At 33.9% G+C, this 23812-nt stretch overlaps 2 long non-coding RNA genes across 3 annotated transcripts in view; one reads left to right on the top strand and one right to left on the bottom strand.

The window, feature by feature from the left end:
* LOC103892400 (uncharacterized) overlaps positions 1 to 23812 on the bottom strand; it is a 97012-nt gene that overhangs the window by 35033 nt on the left and 38167 nt on the right. For both annotated transcript variants that reach the window (XR_008513145.2, XR_010137006.1), the window contains exon 9: positions 4676 to 4784. This is a non-coding gene — a long non-coding RNA (uncharacterized LOC103892400). The remainder of the gene's footprint in view (positions 1 to 4675; positions 4785 to 23812) is intronic.
* Positions 12536 to 23812, top strand: part of LOC129049803 (uncharacterized) — a 56484-nt gene continuing 45207 nt past the window's right edge. Inside the window, exons 1-4 of the long non-coding RNA XR_008513150.2 lie at positions 12536 to 12969; positions 13955 to 13999; positions 20042 to 20185; positions 20851 to 20992. This is a non-coding gene — a long non-coding RNA (uncharacterized LOC129049803). The remainder of the gene's footprint in view (positions 12970 to 13954; positions 14000 to 20041; positions 20186 to 20850; positions 20993 to 23812) is intronic.

The following is a 23812-nucleotide window of genomic DNA, read 5'->3' as shown; positions in this document are numbered from 1 at the left end:
GGAAAGAGATTCTCCCCTAAAGCTTCCAGAAGAAGCCCATTTTGGACTTCTGAACTCCAGAACTGTAAGATCATAAACGCATGTTGTTTAAGCCACTATACTTGAGATAATTTGTTCTAGCAGCAACAATAAACTAATAAAGAAGTGAACTGCATTCATGTTTCTCTGCACTGTTAAAATATACAGTCATATTTTTGGGTGTAGTATCTGTCCTCTGAGGGATGTGAGAAGAGCTCTTCATATTTCTTTACCAATTAGTGTGCCCCTCCCCTAGCTTATGTTTCCTTCTAATGCCTTTAGTACTGATGAACTTTTTCACAGGATTGCCCTTGGACTTTTGGAGCACAAGTTTATGCTGAGATTTTCAGTGTCCCAAACCCCTCCTAGACCCCAAGAAGCACACTATACCATTCAGTAATGACGTTCTTATGAACATTCTCTTTTCCATGCAAATGTCCTCAGTTCCCCATTAGGCATGATAACCACCCAATTACAACATACCACTTATATCAGATATTCAACTAATGTGTTTCAAATAAATGCATAAATTAATGAAAAAATGAATAGAAATATCCCTGGCATGACTAGCTCTTTTCATTTTGATTGGTGTAAAATCATTCCAATAAATGCATATTATTCCAAGCAGAGTACTCTAAAAAAATAAGACAATTCATCTCAGTAGTCTGTGTTTTTCTTTTACTATTAATGGGGTGTGATAAGTGGGAATGTACCTTGGATCTCTCTCTGGCACACTTACACACATGAATAACATCCACTGAAGTTTCTTCTCAGCCAAAAGTTGCCCTGAGAGAAATTTCATCACTGGTGAAATGACAATAGTTGTCTGGCTCCACAGTTAATTTGTAAATCATTCACAAAAGACCCATAAACTGTTCAGTGTATTTAGCTTTTAATATGGCAATTGAGGAAACCACGTCCATTTGAACATAAACTGACAGAAAACCAAGAAAGAGCCTGACTTTCGAATTACACAGGCCAGCACAGGATAGAACCAAGCTTTTCTTGGCTTACTAGGAATGATTCAGCTTAATGACAAAAGAAAGTTAGACTGACTTTTAACTTGCCCATGTCTACCACACCATCTCTAATTTTGTTGTTTTGCACTTTCAAAATAGATTTGTTTGAAGATATAGGAATAAAGAATGGTTTATGAACTAGTTGATTTCTTCTTATTTTAATTTAATGAAAAATAATATCACTATTATTACTTATGAGAAAAACAAATTACTTACAAATGAGGGTATCTTTATAAAACTGCAGTATTTATCATTTTGGGTTGCAGTAAAACAAATCAACAAAGGAAATAGAATGAAATAAAACAACTTGTTTAAAGAGATTTAAATTTAAGATAAAGGGGGCATTTTAAATAATTTAAGAAAGTATTTCTTAGTCAACAATTGGTGGAAAATTACTGCTATAAGTGACGAATAAAAAATTGAGTTAGAACACTACTCCGTGTTACACACTGCGATACACACTAATGGTTTAAAGAACAGACAACTAAACAAACCACTGTTAAAGACAAATATCAAATAAAATTCTGAGTAGCTTTGAATTATGAAAACCCTACCTAAAAAGTGCCAAAACCAAAAGCTATATATCAACAGATTTGACTATGTCAAAATTTAAAACTTCATTATGATAAAGTCAACTATCAAAAAATTAAAATATAAATCATGGTTTGAAGCCAAAATTGGTACCATATTTAATAAACAAATATTTATTATCCAGAATACATAGTATTCTCATATATAACTTGGAAAATGAAGTGTACTAAATGGAAAATGAGTCTAAGATTTAATTAGTCAATTCACAGTAGAATAAATACAAGTGAAAAAAAATTAAAGTAGTTCACCTTTATTCATAATCAGGGAAATATATACTAAAAACACAATGAGGTATCTCATTACAGAGATAAACACGGAAGAGTTGGAAAATGATGTGGGGAAACAGAACCTCTAATATTGATGGAGAATACATTAGTAAACATTTCACTGAGCCTATTTGGTAATATACACCAATAATTTAAATGGTTCTATCTTTAAATCCAGAAGCTCCATTTCAACAATTCTATTCTTAATAACTATTTACACATGTGCACAATCATATGAATATATAAGAAGGTTTATTGTGATATTGTCTCATCATTCTGAAATATTGGAAATGACCCAAGTGTCTTTCAAAAGGGGAACTGTATGTTGTGTATCCATAGAATAGTCACAATATGGAATATGATGCAGGTATTTAAAAAAAAGTATGAATTGACATTAAAACATCTCCAGAACATTTTTGTTGTATATCAAACCAAGTGTCCTAACACACATATTATGATCCTATTTAAGTCTAAAAAATAAATTTTTTGTGTAAATTGTACACATGTAAATGCATAGAAAGAATGTTGATCAGCAGATATCTCTTGGGAGGAGATTGCATAAGGAAAAGAAAATGGAGAAGATTCCATATTAATGACTTTCAATATAGTTTGAGTATTTTATAATGCAAAATATGTATTTTACTATAAAAAGACAAAAATCGATCTATTTTAAAAAACATTTCCACATTTTGAAGCCAGGACCAAAACTCTGCTTTGAAGTGAAAATACTGAAATTTTTAATAAGTTAAATACCCTTTGGTTCATACCATTTTTCCTTGCCAGGAAGCAGTAGCATGGCTGTGATCATTAAGTAAATTATGTAAATTAAATATATGATACAAAATACATAACAAAGACAACATTTTTAACATGATTGCTACTAATGTCTTACAGTCTAATTTGTAACACATAGCATTTCACTTGAAACCATTCCAAGATTCCATGACTATATTAAATTTAATTGCAACTTTAAATTTTTGAAAGTGAGAAGAGTAATCCCTTGATTGTTCCTATTTCCCCTCTGTACTAGGTTTTTAAATTCTTGATCAATTGTGTTAGACACCACCTTGGGTTTGTCCTCCCCTTCCTCAGCAAAGCAATCCAGTAATGAGACTAAATTTAGGAGCGCTTCCTTTCATTCTAGCCTTCCTTGGCTTGGTTTCACATCAGTGGGCCCATTGTGCACTCCATGGCCCTGTAAATAACTTCTTGCTTTGCTTTGGAATTATTTGACTCTCCTGCATTTAGCCATCCTTCTAGGCTCATTCAAAGTATATCTAAGATAAAATTCAACCTTAAAAAATTAAGCACTTACATGAACATCTCAGGATTAAAGAAAAACATCACTAAGTTGACTTTGCATATGTTTCTATGATTGCAGAAGCAGAAGGAAGAATTTCATCAAGACCCAGTGTGAGTAACAACAAAATAAAATGATTGTGGTGAGCCTTAGCCCAGCGGCGACATCCAGGAAACTGACAGAGCCGAGGCAGCTCCTAGGATGTCAACGCAAAAGTTGACAGAGCCTGCCAAGGAACCAGATGCTAATGTCAGACAGAGACAGGAAAAATGGACCACAGTTTGTTATCTGTTTCCTGTGATTAGAATCAGCATCACCCATCACTCTCTTTTTCAGATTAATTAATAAAGTCTGTCTGGTGTGAAGAATTTCAATAAAATATTTGTTCAAAAGGGAGAAAAGAAACATCTGCTTTAGAATTGTTTTCCCCTTTAGTCAGAGTCTGTAAAATGTGTGTATGTTGGTTTTGTTCTGTGCCTACATTTGGTGGACATTAAAACAATGTTTAAGCACAGTAAAATGTAGTATTGTTTACCTCTTATTTTAGACACTTTTCTCAATATTGGTGCCAGTGTCAACAATATATAATATATATTTTTTACCTTTTCCTCCTCCTCCTCTCTCTCTCTCTCTCCCACTCCCTCTTTCTTTTCTTTCTCTCTTTCTCTCTCTCTCTTTCTTTCTTTCTTTTTCTACAAAGCAGATCTTTATGTCTTGGTTGTTTTCTTTAAGAAGTAAAACTGGCCAGTGCTTGGTGGCTCACGCCTGTAATGCCAGCACTTTGCGAGGCCGAGGCGGGCAGATCATGAGGTCAGGAGATCAAGACCATCCTGGTTAACACGGTGAAACCCCGTCTCTACTAAAAATATTACAAATTAGCCGGGCGTGGTGGAGGGCGCCTGTAGTCCCAGCTACTCGGGAGGCTGAGGCAGGAGAATGGTGTGAACCCGGGAGGCGGAGCTTGCAGTGAGCAGAGATGGCGCCACTGCACTCCAGCCTGGGCAACAGAGCGAGACTGTCTCAAAATAAATAAAAATAATAATAATAATAATTAGAAGTAAAACTCCATATTAAGACCAATCACACCTTTCATGGCAGCAAGCTCAAATGAAACCATGGTAAACTGTGAAAACCAGAGGTTTCTGTGACCTAAAACAATTTTTTAACCTCTTAAATGCAAGGGCCATGTGAAGAATGCAGGTTTTCTTTTCCCCCCAACCTTTTGCATGACAGTTACTCGTTGATTAGGAAAAACACAGAATGGCCAAAGGCTAGTACAAATTGTGATCAAGTTTAGAGTTTGTAAATTAAAAACCTATTACATAATGGAAAAGTTTCCTCTTTTCTGTAGAAACATGATGAAAGCAACACATACTTGAATAGTGATTTACAGTCTAGCTGTACATGTGTACATGTATACTACCTTATTTAGTCTTTAAAACAAAATTTAGAGATGCAGAAATTGGATATCATAGACTTACCCAAAGGCAAACAGCAAAAAAGTCATGGAACTCAACTTCTGGATTTTCTTTTCCAATTCCAGGACTCTTTCAGTTACACTACCAAAGCTTCAGGAAAAAAAAAAAGCACCTATTAGAGAAAAAAAAATATGAAAGATGTATACAAATGTTGGTACAACTTTTCAAAAGGCTGGGTCAAATACAGTTCTTTCTTAAGGAAGAAGAATTAGATGAATAGACAAACACACATTATTCCAACCGGGAGTTTCATTATCTCCTTTTCCCCCATGTGTTTTAAAGGATGTGTCAGACTGCATTAGGATTATTTAAACAAGGATGTGCCATTTGAGTCACTAATATTAGATTACTTTGTCATCCATCATCTCATAGGTTTTACAATCCTATTTTCATAAAAAGAGAGTAACCGATGCACTCAAGTTCAGTTAGGAGAAGCAGAGCCAGTACACAATTAAGGCATTCTTTATCTGAGTCTATTCACTGACTATCTCTTCCTCTATCTTAGTTATCTCTATTTATCTCTAGTCATCTACTTATCTAGCAAAATATAATTCGTTGCAATATCCTTTTCTGGGAAAATTATATACACATTCTTCCACCACCTCCATGAGGGTGCACACAGAAAATACCTCCATGACACGGTCTAGAGAGGTGGCCTCTGAGGACGTCTTACCTGTGGCATTTTAAGATGGATGTCTGTGCTTTCTTAGTCAATAGTCAAAGACAGAAAAATAAACCAATTATGTATGAAATTGAGAATACCAATTATTTACTATTAACGTATACACAAATTTAGTTTATTTTAAAGGAGAGATCATCATATACTTTTCTGAGATAGGAGCACTCTCTCCAGATAGTTAAAATATTTAGAAGCATGATTTCTCAGTGAGAGTATTATTTATGGTTTGAAGATCTGCCCTGAAGCCATTTTGATATCTGCCTATCAATCTTTTAAATGCAGCTGAAATCTTCTATCTGCTTCTTGTGAGATTCAGTAGAACAATTAAGGAAACTGTAGAACATTTTTTCCTAATCCCAAGTCATGCTCCTTTTTAAGTGGAGAGGGCTCTATAGATGAAGAAGCTTCAGGATAGACTATTCCACATCTAAATTAAAATCAGAGAGGGCTAGAAGGTTTCTTTCACAGCTGTTGAAGATAAAGCTAAGAAACTATCCAGTGCCTAAGACAGAACTGCATCCACCATGAATGATAACAGAATTTACCTGAAAATTTAAAGGTTGGGGACTAATGTGTGACCACTAGAATTACTTTTTTTTTTTAATCTAGTGGTTTATTTACCTAAATTATTTTGTTAAGTAAATTATGAAATGTGTAAAGCATAAAATTATAAGGTGCTCTTTAATTTTAATGATATTATAATAAATTTAAAGATATCTTAAATTTACCCTATATGAGTAAGATATAAGACAAGATTCATCAACTGATGACAAATACATAGTTGTATTTACAACTGGCAACACATATTCAGGCACTTTGAAAATTTCTGGCCATATATGCTATGTACACTGTGAACATGGAATCCAAGTGACAAAACTGGGGCAAATATAACACTTCAATCAGCTGATACTGACTTTATATGCAATATTGTTATTTCACAAGTAGCTCAGTGACTTTGCATAGCATTTAGTTTCAATAACCAGGTTTGATATTTAACTGAAGGATTTCATTTTTTTTTTCTTCAACATTGGCCTTTCTGAATATTTATTTTAATCTTACTTCTCTGTTATTGTATCTTTCTTAGTCTGCTCAGGACTCCATGGACTGGGTGGCAGGTTAGAAGCTAGAAATCAGGTGCCAGCGTTGTTGGTTTCTTGCCAGAAATGCCTTCTTGCTATGTTCTCACATGGCAAAGAGAGAAAGAGACAGCAAGCATTCTGTCACCTTTTTTTATGAAGGCCACCAATCCCACCGTTGGAGACTGAGGACATTAATCTCTACTCTCATGACCTCATTTAAATCTAATAGTCTCCCAAAGACCCCATCTTCAAATACCATGACATTTGGGGTTAGGGGTGGTTACAGACTGCAGGTTTATGTCCTCTCAAAAGTCATATGTAGAAACCTAATTACCAAAGTGACGGTATTTGGAGGTGGGTTCTTTGAGAGATGATGAGATCTGGAGGACAGAACATTCATGAATGGGATTAGTACTCTTATGAAAGGGATTCCCGAAAAGTCCCTCACTCCTTCTGCCATGTGAGGACACAGGGGAAAGACAATCATTTATGGAAAACAAAATGGGCCCTCACCAGACATTGAATCTGCTGGCACCTTGATCTTGTATTTCCCAGCCTCCAGAACTATCGTAAATAATTTTCTGTTGTTTATAAGCCAGCTAATCTGTGTTTTTTGCTATAGCAGCCTGAGCTGTCTAAGATAGATCTCAACATACGCATTTTGGAGAGACACAATTCAGTCCATAGCATTTCAACCTAGACTCCAAAATTCATGTTCTATGTCATTCTCATATCTGAAATACATATGAAATCAGTAGAAATGTGTTTAGCATCCCTACCTATGATGTTAAGAAGCTGATGAGCATGAGCAAACATAACATCTTGGATATTAAAGCGGTGAACTGGTAATATGATTATGCCAATGCTAGACATATTTAGTTCACATACATTTACAACTAAAACAATATTGGAAACAACCTAAATATAAAATAATTGGGCTTTGTTCTTTCCTAGGAATATCTATTACGATTATCAAACTATACTTCTGCAGAATTTTAATTATTTAAAATCAAGCACAATATGCGGCGTTATGTCTTTACATGTTTGAACACAGAACACGTGAGTGTTGTAATTTTATGTGTGTGTATGTGATCTACTTAAGAATAACTGTTTTTTAAATTTAGTACCATTAACCTTCAGCAACATTGGAGTGAGGGGCACTAACTCCGTAAGCAGTTAAAAACCTGTGTATAAATCTTGACTCCCCCAAAACTTAACTACTAATAACCCACTGTTGACTGGCAGCCTTACTGATAACATAAACAGTCAATTAACACATATTTTGTATGTTATATGCATTACTTACTGGAATTCCTTTAAGTTTTTTAAAATAAATTAACTTCTTTTTTTCCTTCTCTCTATACATACACACAAACATATGTACACACACACACTCACACACACACACACACACACACCCTACTGGTTTTGTTGTTCTCTAGAGAACCCTAATACACCATCTTTCGGAGAAAAGCAAATGCTAAACTATTTATGTACCAAAACTCAATCCTTGATACGTGGTCTAAAATAAAGAAAATATTTGAAATTATAACTTTCAGAAAATACAAGATAACTCCTAAATAATTTGCCACTAGAAACAAGGAAAATATGTTCTCTGCAGACATGATCGGCTGAGGGCTTAATCCCAAAAAACCTCCAATTATGCATCTCTTGATATTTTGTTTTGTATAAAAGAAAAATAACAAATAAATAGAAACTGAAAAGTATTTTGTTCTGGGTCAATCCTTTGCTTACAGTTTCCATCACAGGTATGATTATCTATCTGTGAAAGATAAGGACCCATCTTGGTGAAATTTCTTACAAAGTTGGCAACTTTATGTTTTATCTTTTCCTGTTTGGTTTATCTTTCCCATTTCCTATAATATATGTCATATTTTTTTCTGGCTGTGCACTTAACAGGCTTCCCAAATTTAATATTTGTCTAGTGGGAGCAGTATGTTTTCTTGGTTTTGGGGTTGACACTCTTGTTGGATACTGACCATATGTTTTTTGCAATATATATTATACCAAGTTCCTGTTTTCTCAGTGCATATTTTTATATGTAGGGGTTAACTAGAGTAAAATCAACAGATTAAATTATATTTCAGTCATAGGCTGTATTAATTTTCACTTAAATTTATTTCAAACTAAATGTTTCATCCCTATTCATCTTTATTCATGCAACTGTATCCCATGGATGCTCGCCATTTAAACACCTGGTAGTTTTCCCTTCTTGGCAGATTCTTGGACTCGTCCTAGCTTTTCAAATGTTTTAGTAGAATTAAGAACATTGTTATTCTCAAAGGTGAGGAGGGCTTGGGGGAAATTTTAATGTAACTTATTTTCATTGCCAAATATACGCTACGGGTTTAAGAGGTAAATTTCATAGCTACAACTCCTCCACTCCGGGTTCCATACTTGTTATGAATGTAAATCTTCACAGTGCCTTTGTGAGGACTTAGAAGGTGGAAGTGTCATAGAGTTATTAACAGACAGCACCAATAAATAGCAGTGGCTTCAATGTCTGAATAATGCTTTCACTATAAACTAAGAAGTTTGGAAAACCCAAAAATATAATTCATGTAACACAACATTAACATTGCATTTTACTTTTCTTGTGTACACCCTGAATACATAGTTTGATAACTTAAAAATTATGAGTTGTATTCATATGTTATTTCTACAAAAAGTGACAGCATTTTGATATTTTTCCCTTTCCATTCTATGTTAATTTCTATCTGACTATGCTGTACTTTGGCATTGTATGATCAGAGAGACCATGCTATGTTTGGTAAAACTATTTTGTACAATTTAACAATTCATTCGATAAATTCTACTGCTAAACTGCAGTAATGATAGATTATTATCAATAACAATGATGGGTACAAAAACAGTAGTTAGAAAGAATGAATTAGATTTAGTATTTGACAGCACAACAGAGTGACTATAGTCAATAATAATTTAATTGTACATGTTAAAATAAGTACAATCATATAATTGGATTGTTTGTAACACAAAGGATAAATGCATGAGGTGATGGATACCCCATTTGCCATGATGTGATTATTATGCATTATATGCCTGTATCAAAATATCTCACATACCCCATGAATAATACACCTACCATGTAGCCACAAAAATTAAAAATTAAAAAGATCACTAATGATGGGAAAAAAAAACTACCAGCCTTCTTTCTGCATCGCTGCAGTGACATGTCCTACGTTCTAACAGAGCAGAATCCCCTATTAGAGGTAGGCTTTGCCGCAATCTAGATTAGATTTTTCTGGATAAAGATTTCACACCAAACAGAAAAAACAAGAGCAAATCACAACAGGTTTTGCAAACAGCTCCTGCAACCACAAATGTAATATGTTCAGTATGGAAAGCACTGTTAATGATGCATACATTTTCTCAACCACATCCACAAGTTAATCAAAACCACTGTCAGTGGCATTACTTTTGCAAATAAAGATCATACACATGTACACACACATGTGACAAATGGTAGATGTAACACTCTGTAATACTGTATATTTAAATAAAGATTAAATATGTAAGAAAATTGGCCTAATTAAATAAATATTCACATGGGGAAATCAAGGATACACTCTAAGGTCTGTACTTCTAACTGCTAACTGACACTGAAGAGAGCTAGCCTAAAAGAGATAATATCGTTTGGCAAAGCACTAAAATAGAGTCAAACTGTTTCCACAACACCATGAAAACACATTAATTTAGTGAGCTACAGGTCTATCAAACTTTGGCTTGGTACATGCATATAATAAATATTCTATGTCAATTTAAGCTAAAGAAAAAATGTATTTGGCAAAATATAGACAAAACCTCTGTTTGAATTACTGTACCTCATCCCATTTCCCATTTTAACTGATTTTTCAGCAAATTTTGTCCTCCCTGGAAGTACAGTCTTAATTTACAGCACTTTTTTTTTTAACTTTTAAGTTCAGGGCTGTAAGTGCAGGTATGTTGCATAAGTAAACTTGTGTCATGGGGGTTTGTTGCACAGATTGTTTCATCATCGAGCTTTTAAGCCTATTTCCCATTAGTTGTTTTTCCTTATCCTCTCCCTCCTCCCACTCTTCACCCTCTGAGAGGCCCCAGTGTGTGTTGGTCCCCTCTATGTGTCCATGTGTTCTCATCATTTAGCTCCCACTTATAATTGAGAGTGTGTATTTGGTTTTCTGTTCCTGTGTTAGTTTTCCAAGGAAAATGGCCTCCTGATCCATCCACGTTCCTGAAAAGGACATGATCTCATTCTTTTTCATGGCTGCATAGTATTCCATGGTATGTATGTACCACATTTTCTTTATCCAGTTTATCATTGGTGGACATTTAGGTTGATTCCATGTCTGTGTACAGCACATTTCTTTAAGACAAAATAAGTGATCAAGGATAACAAATATTTTATACGTATACGTGTGTGTGTATATACATAAACAACTCAGTGATTTTTTTAAAACTATAATATACTAGTACCAACTTACACACTTTGTGCTTCCACTAAAATTTGTTTCAAGTTTAATTATGTGTATCTAAAATTTGTGTAATTTAAACAAATCATAATTAAAAATCATACACAAAGTATTATGTACAAAAATATATGTTTGTGTCTGTGTATGCATATTCAAATATTTAACTTAAAGTACCAAACTGTTCATTAAAAATATATAGAAGATAAATTATCTTTACATTCAGTTTAAGAGTTTCCTAAAACTTTAAGTCAAGATGTTGAAATAACTGTTGAGAGTTATAATCATAAAACTGTATATGTAAATGGATTTCTACTTTTAAAATGTTCAAAAACTTCTTTTCTTGCTCACCATTGTCCATAATATTGAGCAGGGAAGAATATATTTTCCACATAACTCTGAGAATGCAATATTGAGCTTGTTTTCTATATGCAGAGGAAGGTAATGTCAATAGAGCCTATTAGGTGGGGATGCTGTCATGTTTGATGTTAGCAGGTTGTTTTACCTTTAGTTTGGTTAAGGTTGGTTGCTGAGCTGGAGATAAGCAAAAAGAAAACTCACATCAAATAACACAGTTGGAATAAACTGAGGATATGCTAGAGCTTGACTCATCCATGCCATGCCTGTGAATTCAGATATAAACCATAAATTCAATTGTTTTGTAAAGATAACACAATTTGTTTACATAGCTGAAAAGATCTGACTTAATAAAATCCAGTAAGTAGGAAAAGAAACATTCTTATAGTTTTAAATCTGTTACCACCATAATAGGGTCCTGGAATGTTAAGATGAACCCAAATTTTCTCAATCTTATTTTATTATTAGACTTATTTTTGTTTGTACAGATATGTAATTCTGAAATACTCCATAATTCTATAAAAATTTAAAAATATTCCTTTTCTTTCTCTCTGCCTTATAAATAGTATAATTATATGACTTCACATAAAAAACTGTGATAGTTCAGGTTCTTTGAGAAGCAGACTCCAAGGCTAGATTAAACATGCAGTGATTTTGTTAGGGAAAACCCCTGAGGAAGAAGATAGAAAAAGAGTCATTAAAAAAAAAAAAAAAAAAAAAAAAAAAAAAAAGTCATGGAATAATAGGTGAGCTGTTGATCCCCAGTATGGGTCTTACACCCAACTGAAGAAGATAGAAAAGGGGAGATGTTGTAAATATTCTGAACAGCTTGCAAAGTAAGGCAGTTTGGCAAAGTCATCAAAGGGTTCTTGAACCAAAGTCAACCAGCTCGGGAGTCTTATGGCTTCCAGAAACAAACCTGTCTTGGTATCTCCATCCTCCTCAGTCCATTGCATGCAGAAGCCTATGGGAAATATAGGTTTTGGTCAGTGTGGCGATGGATTTTTGTTCCATGCAGCAGGAAGCAGCTAGAGCCGTTGCTCCATTACAGTCCCTTCAGTTGGAAGCTTGAAAGGAACATTTGCATGGTTGCCACAGGTACAGTTCGCTAAAGAAAATATTATTCAACCTTGATCTTATATGTGACAAACTAGAATCAATCCCTGAAATAAGAGTCAAGATCTAAACTGTAGATTCTACAAGATAGAAGAAATCCAATTACACTGAAAAGCACATGAAATGATGTCACGATATGAATAATATGTCACTCTGCGTGGAGATCAGCCTAGTCTCACTCATGCCCTCTCCCTCTAGTGTGGGAAAACAAGAGGAACCTCCAAAATTTCCTAACTGCACAGAGAAATTGGTGGAAATTCACTTCATTTTGAAGCTTGGGGTTTCTACGTGGTTGATCTAATCAAAATATTAATGTTATTTTTCTGGAAGAAGAAAAAGTGAAAATATAAAAATCATGCTGATTGGATTTGAATAGATTGTATTGATCAGATATGAATATTATCTTTCATCCAGATTGGAAAGTGCTGTTTTGAAATCCAGTCCTTCACACTTCCAAACTGATCATTTTTAATAAGTAAATGTCATTTTGGCTTTTTTTTTCCTCTGGTCAGGAAGAGAAACAAGAAGTTTCCTTCCTCAAACTTCCTAAAAGGTGCCATGTGTTTTCCTAAAACCAAGGTGAGCTAACTCAATAAATTCTATTAAAAAATTGCTTAGTACTGACTATTAATGTAGAGCCCTAGAAAAGCATCTTTTGTTATGTTTCTATAACATTTGCCTTGATCGTTTTTAAAGAAATAATAACATGAAGCTACCAAACCATGAGAAATTGATCTTTAATACTTTAATGTAATTATTTCCTAATACCCTTTCTAGTTTCTCTGGATATTCTTAAGTTTTGAAGCCAATTTAAAGCAATGTTTTAATTATTAAAACATGTAGCTTAATGGGAGTTCTTTAGCATTTTAGTGAAAACACCTAACAAATCCCTTTCACTCTCAATTTCTGATGTCTGTATTTAATTTTCATCTTTCCACAAACCAGGCATGCATTTGCCACAGAGCCTTGAAGTAAGATAATCACTGTTACACAGTAACACACATCCTGGACCTGCAATTTTGTGTCTCAGGAGAAAGAAATCAAATCTTCCTTCACAGACCTTTGAGGCAGCAGGCACTGGGTATCCACTGAGGATACCTAATACATTTCTCCAGTACATTTCCCTGTTTTTTCATTCATGTGCTATTTTATTCAGTAATAATAAGAAAAATACAGTACTTAGAGCCCGAGTTTTACAAACAGTGAAGCAGATACTGTTATTTTGTCAGATGATTAAGCTGTCTTTTAGGACTAGTTCAGATATTTTCCAAGGCATCATAATTCCTTTGGTCACGAGGGTGTGACATATTTAACTACATATTATGTGGCAAAGTAGAAACAGAGCAGGATGAGTTTCTCAGAATGGACACATAATCTGGTTTGCAAACAACAGAGGATTTAATTCATTTCTTTCAACAACTGGTCAGGCTAAATTCAGTCTTTTGTTTCCTTCCTTTAAAAAATTTTGAGTATAAATTTAGCTGGGTGTAGCATCAGAAGTCTATCCCACGTGCTAACATAGTTCAGTATTTGTTTCATTGTGTTTTGTTTTGCTTTATTTTAGGAAAATTCTAAAATAGAACTACCATATGATTCAGCAATCCCACTTGTAAGTATATATTCAAAGAAAATGCAATCAGTTTGTCAAAGAGGAAATTGAATCAGTATGTTGAAGAGATATCTGCATTCCCGTGTTCATTGCGGCATTATTTACAACAGCCAAGGTATAGAAATGACCTAAATGTCCACTGACAGATATATGGATAAAGAAATTGTGGTATATTGATACAATGGGATATTATTCAGCCAAAATGAGGAAAGCCTGTCATTTTCAATTATATGGATGAACTAGAGGACATTATGCTAAATGAAATAAGCCAGGCACAAAAAGACAAATACTGTATTTTCTCATTCATATTGTGGTATCTAAAAAATGTTGAACTCATAGAAGCAGAGAATAGAACAATGGCGTCCAGGGTTTGGACAGCGTGTGTGAAATGGGGAGATAATGGTTAAAAGGTAAAAACTTTCAATTCTGACATGAACCAGTTCTGGAAATCTAATGAACAACATGGGTATTGATGATAGCTGTGTTAATTTGACTGCAGTAATGAATATACAATCTATATGCATATAAAAACATCACATTGTACATCCTAAATACATTCAATCTTTATTTTTCAAGTAAATATTTTAGAATTTAAAAAAATAGAAATTATTTTACTGATTGACGAAAGAATAGTTTCTAAGAGAGCTAGATTAAAATATACATCATACTAGCACTGGATAAGTGAACCAAATCTTATGTTAACATTAGTTGACCAACATTATTTTCTAATAGGTTTATCAGAGGCATATATAGACACTGGATAATCTCATTGTTGTTCTCTTTCACTTAGATCAGAATCTCTTAACATTCAAAAAAATGACTGAAATGTGTGTGTTTCACGAAGTGGAAAATAAGTTACAACTTTTTGTCAGATTCTCAAAGAGATTCTTGACCAGAAAAGATTCTGAACCTCTGTATAGAAGTAACATGTTTTCATCCAGCGTTGCACAGTGGTTCTTGACTGTTCTTTAGAAGTAATGTTCTTCATTTTGACTTGTACAAATTGTAGAAGTCCAGTAGGAGTAGAGAGACAGAATTTGTAATATATTACAAGACATTTACAAGTTGGAAAAACTGCTTCAGTGAGTGAGCTACTGTGGTAGAATTCTAAGATGGCATTCCAATGTTCCAATCCCCAGGTTATTCAATAATATGACTCCAGGTATTGTTGTGAGGGGATTTTGAAGATGTAGTTAAAGCCCCAAATTGGTTGACTTTTTACAATATGGAGAGCATTTGGGTGAGACGGATCTAATCACATGAGCCCTTTAAAAGCAGAATTTTCTCGGGCTAGTAGCAGAATGGGAATTGGAAATTTAAAGTGCAAGAAGGAACTAATGTGAAGAAGATTCTCCATTGCTGAGATGGAGTGGGGCACATGGCAGGGATCTAAGAGTGGCCTCCAGAAGCTGAGAGTGGTCCCTGGTTGACAGCCAGGAATGCAGTGGATACCTTAGTCTACTGCTGCAAGGAAATGAATTCTGCCAACAGCCTGAGTGAGCTTGGAAGCATATCTTCCCCTAGTCAAGACTCCAGATAAGTATACATCTGGACAACACCTTATTTTCAGCTTTATAAGATCCTAAGTAGAGAGACAAGTTAAAATTTGCTGGAATTCTGACCCAGGAAACTGTGAGATAATAAAATTTTGTCATTTTAAGTTGCTAAATTTATGGTAATTTGCTACATAGCAAAAGAAAAAGTTGCTAATAAATAACTTCAAATCTTTCATTTGTTTTCATGAAATCTGGATATCTATATACCTAAATTTAAGAAATTTAGAGCTATTGATAGCTTAGTGGTTTTTTTCCTTGCCACAGGAAATATTGTATCAGGCTAAAAATAAAATAAGAAGATAAAAGAAAGGTGAATTACGAAGTTATCTTTTGGTCATTTTCTATTTAAAACCAAGAGCAGTCTGGGGGAAAAAGAAAGTCAGTTTCATCATCCTAATCTAAAGGATGAACAATTATACTTAAAGTTATTGGAAAGAGATCACCACTACAATTTCACTGTTTGTTTAATGACTTCTAGTAGTTTTTAATGTTTAAATTCTACTCTCTGAGCTCACATTCTCATTATACATTTGTTTTAAATATAATCAATTTATGATTATGAATTTATGTATGAAGTTTTTAAAACCATAAGAATAAATTTGGTTGCATCTTATAACTATAGATTTCCAAACACATCTAAAAGAAATTTATGATTCTGTGCTCAGAAAATACAGAAAAAAATCTGTATTTTTCACATAACTGTAGGTGGTTTTTATGGACACAAATATTTAGGAAATTTTCCTTATAACTATTGCAAACTTATTGGAAAAATCTGACCTGGTTATCTCTACTATGTTGCATATAAAGGAAAGATTGCTGATGCTCAAAGGAAGTTCTCATCTTGCAGGGAGGAGAACACAGAAGCATTAATAGATATGTAAATATACCATGTAACATATGGTAACTAAAGACCATAGCCAATGGGAGTGAATATTGGAATCCATTTGGCTAAAGGCTTTACTTTACCACAGACCACTGTGGTCAAAGAAGATCTGCTTTATTCAGTGAACCATAAAACAGATTGTTTATAAAGCATGAAACCAAGAAATTCTGAAGTGCACTCACCAAAACAATGTTTCCAGATAGCTTCCAGATATCATAGGGCCTAACTGCAAAAGATGAAGTTTGCTTTTCAGCCTTTTTTTCTGTCAGCTGCACCCGTTGAGTGTTTTGTGCCTCACTCTTCTTCTGTTCCCACTTTTTCAGGCATTCAATAAATCTCTCTCAAAACCTTACTATTAAGAAATTTACCTGATAATCTCAAATTTCTGCTCACTTTCCATAATAACATTTTATTTTAACCTTCTAGAAAACTTCTTAATTCAGACAAAATATGCAGAACTAGTTCTACATATAGAGATAATCTAATGTCTTAAGAAATAATTCTAGCAGGGTTTTCTTTCATATCTACAAACAGTTTCACAAAGAAGCATTTTTATAAGCCCAATTTCAAAACCATTTCATGAATAAGCTCTAGCACTTGATTTGGCTTTTTTTAGAGCTTCTGTATATCCTATAAATTAATTAATAAGCACTTACGGTAAACTTCTCAACAGCTAACCTATATCAGATATTCTTCAATAACACAGAAAAAGTATTTAATTTATTCTTATAAAAATAAATATCCACTTATTTACTTTGTGTTTATTTCAGCCCAAAGCACCATCTATAATGCATTTTTATGCTTAGAATTTCTTAGATTTGGCCCGGCGCGGTGGCTCTTGCCTATAATCTCAACACTTAGGAGGCCGAGGAGGGTGGATCACCTGAAGTCAGGAGTTCAAGACCAACCTGGCCAACCCCCTCTCTACTAAAAATAGGAAAACCTTAGCTGAGTGTGGTGGTGGGTGCCTGTAATCCCAGCTACTTGGGAAACTGGGGCAGGATAATTGCTTGAACCCAGGAGGTGGAGGTTGCAGTGAGCCAAGATCATGCCATTGTAGTCCAGCCTGGGCAACAAGAGTGAAACTTTTTCTCAAAAAAAAAAAAAAGAAAGAAAGAAAGAAAGAAAAGAAAAAAAAGAAAAAAAGAATTCCTTAGCTTTTTTACATTGTTCTTAATGTTTAATATTAAAATTGTGTACATGTTTATGCATTTTAAACATATGTGTTGTTAATCACAGTTGTTACCAGACTCTGGAAAACCTTCCCTAAAAATTTTGAGTCAGTATGTATATTTTTACCCTTGTTTTATTAATGAAGAAAATAAGATTTCAAAGGGGTAAAAAAATTTCTCTAGGTCACAAGGCTAATCACCAGGGAAATTAGGATTTGAATAAAATCAGTCTCATATAGAAATCAATGCTTATTTTTAATGCCACAATAATTCCAGTTGAGTCAAACTTCTGTCTGTAATTGTAACTATACATAGCACAAACCTCAATTAAAAATGTTTGTCAAACACGCAAATATAAATTATGAATATTCAAACAAATATAAATGATGAATAGCTTAAATTACTTTGTACACACACATATAAATCCAAAAATACTGCATATGTAAACTTTTTAAATACACAAATATTTCAGGGCAATAGATGACAGCTGGTACCATCCCAACCAGAGTATTTGCAGTTACATAATGTTTTATTGACAATATGCACTCATAAATACAAAGTTATTTTAATTATGCAAATGAATTCCAACAAAATAAACCTAATATGTTAATAAACATCCTTCACCTTTCTTATCAGTAGAATTAAGTTTTATTTTTAACAATGCCCACTAGGGGATGCTGGCGCATTGACACTAGAAAGTGGAAGACGTTGGCTGTCCTGTCAGGTCAACTAAAATACTGACAGTGAACCCCCCTTTGCAGTAATTTATTTTTGTAGATAGTTTTTAGAGAATAGAAGTCATTCACACATATTGGCACAGAATGACAGTCCCACAAAAAAATTGGAGTTTTAAGCCAACTGAATTTTTTTGCATTTTAATAATATTTTTAATAAAAGTACTTGGATTCCTGTAAAGCGGATTTGGATAAAACCATTTAGATGTCCAATACTTTTGATCAAGAGTTATTGTTTAAATGAGAACACATGGAGACAGGGAGGGGAACATCAAACACCAGGGCCCATCGGGGGGTGGGAGGAAAGGGGAGGGAGAGCATTAGGACAGATGCCTAATGCTTGTGGGGCTCAAAACCTAGATGTGATGAGTTGATAGGTGCAGCAAACCACCATGGCACATGTATACCTATGTAACAAACCTGCACGTTCTGTACATATATCCCAGAACTTAAAGTAAAATAAAAAATAAAAAATGAAGAGCTATTGTTTATGGAAACATAACTATTCAACTATTAGAAAGTTTTATATTAAATAGCACAAAAACAAACATGCATATGTGCTAAATTATCTATATATAATTTATACATAAATCACTATTGTAGCTATTTTGGAACCTGAATTCACTATTGTCGGTAATCAAAGGGGAAAATATGTAGGTATTACTTTTAATCAAATAAAATAATAAGTAAAAATATGAAATACCACTTAATGTCATTGATTGTCAATAAGTTATTTTATATGTAATTAAATCATTTCTATCTGAGGAAAATGCTCAAAGTAACTCAGTAAAACACTATGTACCACAAGTTAAGTATTTTTTAATAAAAAAACGATAAAAATGAGCTGAATTTCATCATGGAGTTCTTAAGGGAAAAAGTCGAAGAATTTTTTAGCAGCACATAATTTTGTTGCATAATGTCAACCCCAAATGAGCTTGGGATTGTCCCCAAATGTTTATGTAATTGAATTACATTAAATTTTTCACTCAAGCTCATTCTTCCATTATAGGTCCAAACGTTTATTAACCTTTTTAAAAAAAATTAGTGTTATTACCTTTATTTATTCACAATTGTCTCTTTCAAGTTTAAAGCGAGCCTCATCATATTAATAATCAAGCATTTAATGAGGACATTTGCATTCACTCAATTCAGATCCCTCAAATCTCGTAGACTTTAATCATATCTTTTATCTTTCATATTTCCAGATGAGTCATATGAAATATTTAACCTTGTTATCATATGCAAATTCCTTGAGTCTATTCATGTGGCAATCTATTGACATACATCTATTAAGTGCCTGATTTGCCAGTAACACTATGCCAGGAGTTTAGAGGCATAGAAACATAATAAATTGCTCTGTGTCTTAGCCTTTTCCTGTCCCACCTCTTTTCAACTTGAGGTTTTAGGTGCAAGCTTCTTCCAACCACTGAGTCTTCCTCAATCAAACCTGGCAGTACATTACACAATCTTATCCTCACCAGCAGATGAGGCTTATCATGAAACTCACTGTCTTATATCAGGATATAGTACCAACTCTGTCCTTGTTTTAGTTGATCTGTCAATAGCACTTGATAGTGCCCTTTCTATTCCACAAAATACATACCTTTTTTTTCTTATGGATTTCAAAACTCTATGATCTTTTCTCTTAGCTCAGGAGCTACTTCCCAATGTCCCTTGTTTTTGTCATTTTCCTCTAGCTCTAAATCTCCGGAATCTCCAGGGATTGGAACCAAGTGCTTTATCTTTACCATATACCAATCCATGAATCAACTCCAAAACAGATCTCTAGAAACATACAAGACTGACTACTGCCTGAAGGTTTCTGACACTAAGTTCCTGATGTGGGTCCATTAATTTTGGAGCACAGAATATATTGCACCTTATGTTTGTAACTATTGATCATCTTTTGTAAGAAAGCCTCCTTTAAAGCTGAGCTCTTTCTCTAACTCCTTTGGGTCCTCACTTTTTCCTCTATTCTCTAATTTTTAGCCTGATATTAGAGTCTTCAGGTAACTTTCAACCAAGTCCACATGCTTTAAAAAAATAGTTTCAGGTATAATTAAAGTACAATAAACTGCACATATTGAAACTGTACAATTTAATCAATTTTAGCATATGCATACAACCTTGAAACCATCACTGCTATCAAGATAATAAGCATTTTCATCACCCAAGATGTTTCCTCTTGACACTGTTCTTACAGAAATTATAATCTCAAAATAAAGAATAAATGTGTTTTATAATATGAGAGACATCATTGCATGAAAAGCAGTAATGGGAGATAAATAATGGTATAGATGATAAGTAATATAAAAATATATAGGAGGGAGAAATTACTGAGGGTAGGATAATTGGAAAAGGCTTCATCATTACCTATCCAATGTATTTTCTTACATTATTTTTCTATCTGAATGTTTGTTATTGGCATTACTACTTTGTGCTTTTTTCAGATATTGATATAAAATACTCAATGCATTTTATGTTTGGATTCTTTTTGGCTTTATAGAGGAATACATTCTCTTCTCCTTTGGCTGTTTAATCCCTTCTCATGAAAAATAACCTTGACCTTTGCATTCTGGATGTATCAAATATGAAATAATTTTAGAATTCGATCTCAAATGGCCCTTTTGCAAACTCCAAAGTGTTGTGTAAGTCCATTTTCTCTTTTGCATTATTCTCACAAACATACTAAAACGTGATTTGATGTCTTCTATTTATATTAGTGGTTCAAACGGTTTCAAGCATACGAATTATTTTTCTTCCTATTTTTTAGAACATCCTCTTAGGTAGTGCTTCTTCTGTTACCAGTGACATAAATGATCTTTTGTATTGTATAACTCAAAGGTTAAAGGGTCAGCTGACTTTTGGTGACATTAGATTATAAATTCAGGTGATGTCATTGGACTCTCTTTCCTCAAATCTCATCTCTGCTTTCCTTGCATTTAGGGTTGTCAGATAAAATAATGTCTCCTTAAATTAAAATTTCAGAGAGACAATAAAGAATGTTTAATATAAGTGCATCACATACATTCCATGGGACACGCTATGCTTAATCTTGCTGTTGTCATTTTTTTTCCCTCCCGTAAATCAACACAAATATCAAATTGTTCTCAGGTGGACATTCTTCAGCTGTGCACCCTTACCAAAATCTCTAAATTTATGCCCCGCAGATGAGTCACTAAAGAAAAAAGTGAGTGTCTTTTTTCTTAAAGTCTCCAATTGGGTCTTATTGGAACAAACTGAGTAATAGTCCTCAAACAATTGCTATGACCTAAGAGATGAAATATACTAATTTGTTAGGTCTGGATCATACAAGGCAGAAGGCATGAATGTGTCAGCTTCACCAAACCATATACACTCAGAGTCATTGAGAGGCTACTGCCAGAAAGAAAAACAAGGTCCAGTGGGGAAATGTATATTAGAGAACAAAAAGCAAAATATGACTAGTGGAGAACTTTCTTAATATGGCTCTACTTTTAATATCCTTGATTCATAATATTAATAAATCTAATATAAATTCAGGTATATTTTAAAGTGATGTGCACTTTATCAGCCACGGCTAATTCACTCTTTATAGTGCATTGAACATTAATAAATATCAACAGCTCAATGTGTGGGCAGCATGGATTAACAGGCACCTTGCAGTAATTGTGTGGCAAAGAGAGCAGTTGAGTTTCTGTCAGGAAAATAGCATTTCTCACATTACACAACCCTGGAGTCTGGTCTTATCTCTATCTCTTATACCTCTGAACAAAGTAATTCAACTCTCTAAGAATCTTGAACTACAATCTGGGAATTTAATAATCTTTTTCATTGGATTATTCAAATGATGTAAGATAATGTTTCAAATTACCATAGCATAGCAGCTGGCATATTGTAATCTCTCAGAAAGGTTAACTGGATTATTATCAGCAATGACCTTAAAATAATCTTTCAAGTTGACATAATTTGGCTCTGTGTCCCCACCCAATTCTCATCTTAAATTGTAATCCCCACATGTTAGGGAGGAACCTGGTGGGAGGTGATTGAACCATGGGGTTGGTTTCCTCCATGCTCTTTCCATGATAGTGAGTGAGTTCTCACGAGGTCTGATGGTTTAAAAGTGTGTGGTGGTTCCCTACTCCCCTCTCTCTCCTGCTCTGCCACACTAAGATGTGTCTTGCTTCTTCTTTGCCTTGGGCCATGATTGTAAGTTTCTTGAGGCCTCCCCAGGCATGTGGAACTGTGATTCAATTAAACCTCTTTTCTTCATAAATTACCCAATCTCATGTAGCTCTCACTGTGAAAACTGACTAATACACAAGTGATACTCTTGATTTCTGTATGTTCCTGCCTCAAAACACTTTTCACATGTTCACTAATTTATTATGTGTTATGTTTAGGGCCATCTCTTCCAGTAAGTTTTTAACTCCTTGAGGTCATTATTCATTAGTGTGTTCTCAACATTTTCACGTGAACTTATTTTAATGTCTGTTAGGTCAAAGTGATTTTTCAAATCACAGTGCAGGATTTTTTATTTTATCCCTCTTGAATTCCAAAACCATATATATTTTTTATAACTTGGGCTGCCTTTATCTGATACCTCTCTGTAGATGCAGCTTGGAGCAATACCTTCATAGAATTTTCTATGGTCATGCTTAAATTCCATTTCTTGATAACATTTTCTTCATTGCATTGTTAGTATAATATTATTATTTTTACTTTTCTTCACCAAAACACAACAGCCCCTTATCTCTTGTGGCTGAGACCCTAGGATATCCTCCAATTTCTTTCTTAAAACTTAGTATTTTTTCCACCAAGGAGAATATAGGTTGAGTTGCATGCTTAGAAAATTCAATGCACACCCTCCTTCTATGGAAAAATTACAAAATTTTATACGTGGCCAATTGGATCATTAATTCTTTGGAACAAATCATATGCTACAAAAGATAATAAATGAACCTGTTTTCACAGCATTTAATTTAGTGAAGATAGAAGAAATGTGCCTAGATTTGCATTTTTAACTCATGTCAACCCCATCGAGTTAAATTGATAATAGATAAGCAAATACAGTTATTCGATAGAAGACTGATCGATAGATTAGACAGGTAAACTATACATGTACATCATCTAATGTACATGAGAATACATATAATAAATTTACTAATCAAATAATATAAATCTTCAAAGGGGACCTGAGTGTTACATTGGATAGGCGTTCAAACTTATTGATGTTGACAAATTTCCCTTTCTCAGATACAGCAAATATTCATACTGACAAGAAGTATACCTTACTTAGAATTTCAAGGTTTTAAAATTGAAAAATAGTTTCTTCTCATAAAAAAAAGCCGAGAAACCTCTGTTAAAAAGTCTAAAGTGCAATGTTATGGAAAATGCAAGTGATAGTGAATCTGATATCTTGCATTTGAAACTGCATTCAAATGCTACTGCTTAACCTTGGACACATTATTTGCTTGCTCAGATGGAAA

The sequence above is a fragment of the Pongo abelii genome, chromosome 15 (genome assembly GCF_028885655.2).
Source record: "Pongo abelii isolate AG06213 chromosome 15, NHGRI_mPonAbe1-v2.0_pri, whole genome shotgun sequence".
Classification (NCBI taxonomy): domain Eukaryota; kingdom Metazoa; phylum Chordata; class Mammalia; order Primates; family Hominidae; genus Pongo; species Pongo abelii.
This window is presented reverse-complemented; position numbering and strand designations above follow the sequence as displayed.